We start from the raw sequence: 3,672 nt of genomic DNA, 5'->3' as shown, positions 1-3,672 counted from the left end.
ACAATCACTCTCCCTTAGGAACAATCGAAATATTAGTAGCCTTAGCTTTACATAGTAACCTTAGATAACGGTAGATCGATTCATAGTCCCTGTGGATTCGATATCTTTTAAAACTACACGACACGACTGTGCACTTGCAGTCATCAGATTAATAGACACGTAAAGTGGCGATCAAGTTTTTGGCGCCGTTGCCGGGGACTATTTAAGTCGATATCGTAACTCACTGTTACACCGTAGAGACTAGGGCAATTCTTTCCTTTCTTTCTGAACGATTGTATGCCAAATACTGGTTCACAAGGAGGAGATTTAATACAACGAATTAACGAGATCGAATGTTTCATTAACGTCAAACGTCGAGCTCGCAATCTTCCCGAAGTAGCACCAGTTCCGATTAATCAGGAATTGACTTTTACTGATCAAATCAATCAAATCACCCCAAAGTTAGAGATGGCTGCTCTTCGTCCTCTTAGAGACTATGCCACTCCTTCGCGCGCTGAACCGCACTCAAGTATCGCACCACCTGCGATTGAGGCGAACAATTTCGAATTGAAACCTTCGTTGGTCCAAGCTGTCCAACAGAATCAATTCTCTGGAAGCCCTGCAGACGACCCCAACCTTCATTTATTTGTGTTCGTGCAATATGCCAACACTGTCAAAGCTAACAACGTTAGTTCCGAAGCTATTCGATTACGTCTCTTTCCTTTCTCCTTGAGAGATAGAGCTAGAGCGTGGCTTCAATCCATACCTTCTAATTCCATAACTACATGGGACTAATTGAAGAGAGTATTCTTAGCGAGATACTTTCCGCCTAGCAAAACTGCTATGCTAAGAGGTCAAATCTACGGATTTACCCAGAAAGATAACGAATCACTCTTCGAAGCTTGGGAACGTTACAAGGACATGCTTAGACTATGCCCTCATCATGGACTCGAAGCATGGCTGATCATCCATACTTTCTATGGTGGTCTCCTATATAACACTAAAATGACTATAGATGCCGCTGCTGGCGGAGCACTAATGGACAAACCCCATGATGAAGCATACAACCTCATAGAGAACATGGCACAAAACCATTACCAATGGGGTGGAGAACGAGCCGCTCTAGAGAAAGCCCAAACCAAAGGAGGAATGTACGAAGTAAGTGGTATAGACCGCGTTAACGCTAAAGTAGACGCTTTAACTCAAAAGATCGAAAACTTAACCGTCACTCCATCAGCCACCGCTGCTGCTGTAACACCTAACTGTGAGATTTGTGGATTGACTGGACATGTAGTTGCCGAATGTCAACTCTTGACTGGAGTCCCATCTGATCAAGTAAACTATGCTCAAGGAAACCCTTACTCTAACACGTACAACCCTGGATGGAAAAACCACCCGAACTTTTCTTATAAAAACAACAACGCGTTGTACGCGCCTGGACAAGCACCTGCTGTACCACCTGGCTACCAAAAAGCGCCTGTAGCTGCTCAAAACACCCCTAGGAAGTCGAATTTAGAAATCATGATGGAGAACTTTATAGCTTCCCAACAACAAACCAATAAGGACTTCCTGAATCAAAACATCCACAATAGCGAGCAACTAAAACAATTATCGAACAAAGTAGATGCCTTAGCTACGCATAACAAAATGTTAGAAACTCAAATTTCACAAGTAGCCTAATAACAAGCACCTACTTCTGCCTCTGCTGGCACGTTTCCTGCTCAACCACAACCTAATCCTAAAGGACATGCGAACGCGATAACACTACGAAGTGGAACGAATTACGATGGACCCATTGATCCTAGAACTCAAAACGCACCTATGTCCCAACAAGAGCCAAAGGAAACCAAAAAGACATCAACCGATGATCAAACTGCTAAGACCAATGAGAACAACAACAAAGTGGAACCTGAAAAAGAAAAACCTTACGTTCCACCACCACCTTATAAGCCACCAATTCCTTACCCTCAGAGATTAGCGAAATCAAAAACCGAAGCGCAATTTAAAAGATTTGTAGAACTTCTGAAACAATTAAACATAACCATACCGTTCACAGAAGCCATAACCGAAATGCCTTCGTACGCTAAATTCCTAAAAGAAATCCTATCAAACAAAAAGAAACTCGAGGATAACGAAACTGTAACGCTTACCGCTGAATGTAGCGTTATCATCCAGAATAACATGCCTCCAAAACTGAAAGATCCTGGTAGTTTCTCTATACCCTGCGTAATAGGAAAAACCATCATAGAGAAAGCCCTGTGCGATTTAAGAGCCAGTGTTAGCTTGATGCCTCTTTCAACCTGTAAGAAACTAAATCTGGGTGAGCTTAAGGCAACGAGAATGTCTCTTCAACTAGCTGACCGTTCAGTCAAATACTCTGTAGGAATGTTAGAAAATATCCCTGTTCGTGTAGGTCAATTCTACATCCCAACTGACTTCATCATTATGGATATCCAAGAAGATTCTAACATCCCGATCATATTAGGAAGACCATTCTTAGCAACCGCTGGTGCAATTATAGATGTCAAGCGAGGAAAGCTTACTTTCGAAGTAGGAGAAGAGAAAATAGAATTTATTCTTTCCCAATTCCTAAAAGCACCCTCTATAATTGACACATGCTGCTCTGCCGACATAATCGACGAGTGTGTTAATGAAATAAAGTCCGAACCAAATAAGGAAACCGAGATCCTAAAAATTCCTATACCGCCAATCTTTGAAGATGACAACTGGCGTGGGGAATATCAAGATGACCACCTCAGTGAATGTTTGGCTTTAACTCCTGATCCTATACCTGGACCTAAAAAACCTGCTATAGAACTGAAAACACTGCCTACCGATCTTAGATACGAATTCCTAGACGAAGAACGTAACCGACCAGTTATAGTTAACGCCGATTTAGGACAGACCGAGACTGAAAAATTACTTACCGTCCTAAGAAAATACCCAACCGCTTTAGGATATAACATGTCAGATCTGAAAGGAATAAGTCCTTCCCTCTGTATGCACTGCATTATGCTCGAAGACGATTGTAAAACCTCTAGAGAACATCAAAGGCGAATAAATCCTATTGGCGAATAAATCCTATTATGAGCGATGTGGTTAAAAAGGAAATCCAAAAACTTCTAGAAGCCGGAATAATATATCCAATATCCGATAGCAAATGGGTTAGTCCTGTTCATGTCGTACCAAAGAAAGGAGGAGTTACTGTAATCACTAACGCAAAAGGCGAATCTGTAGCGCAACGTACCCAAACTGGATGGAGAATGTGCATCGACTATAGGAAGCTAAACAAAGCCACCCGAAAAGACCATTTCCATTTACCTTTCATAGATCAAATGCTCGAACGCCTAGCTAAACACTCACATTTCTGTTATCTGGATGGATACTCCGGATTTTTCCAAATTCCTATCAACCCTGACGACCAAGAGAAGACCACGTTTACCTGTCCTTATGGGACATTCGCTTATAGACGAATGCCTTTTGGACTTTACAATGCACCCACGACCTTCCAAAGATGCATGATGGCAATATTTGCCGACTTCCTAGATGGAATAATGGAGGTCTTTATGGACGACTTCTCGGTCTGTGGAGGAAGTTTTGAAAAATGCTTAGAGAACCTTGAATTGGTACTTAAACGATGCGTAAGCGTAAACCTAGTCCTTAATTGGGAAAAGTGCCACTTCATGGTTCGAC

At 42.0% G+C, this 3,672-nt stretch overlaps 1 non-coding gene across 1 annotated transcript; it reads right to left on the bottom strand.

Annotated features, from left to right (window-relative positions):
* Nucleotides 1-822: 822 nt before the first annotated feature.
* LOC131628183 (small nucleolar RNA R71) lies at nucleotides 823-929 on the bottom strand. The gene has a single exon (XR_009291686.1). It is a non-coding gene; the product is annotated as a small nucleolar RNA R71 (small nucleolar RNA).
* Between the last annotated feature and the right edge of the window lie 2,743 nt (nucleotides 930-3,672).

The sequence above is a fragment of the Vicia villosa genome, unplaced genomic scaffold (genome assembly GCF_029867415.1).
Source record: "Vicia villosa cultivar HV-30 ecotype Madison, WI unplaced genomic scaffold, Vvil1.0 ctg.000428F_1_1, whole genome shotgun sequence".
NCBI lineage: Eukaryota > Viridiplantae > Streptophyta > Magnoliopsida > Fabales > Fabaceae > Vicia > Vicia villosa.
The sequence above is the reverse complement of the archived record's forward strand: the minus strand, read 5'-3'. Positions and strand labels throughout refer to the sequence as shown.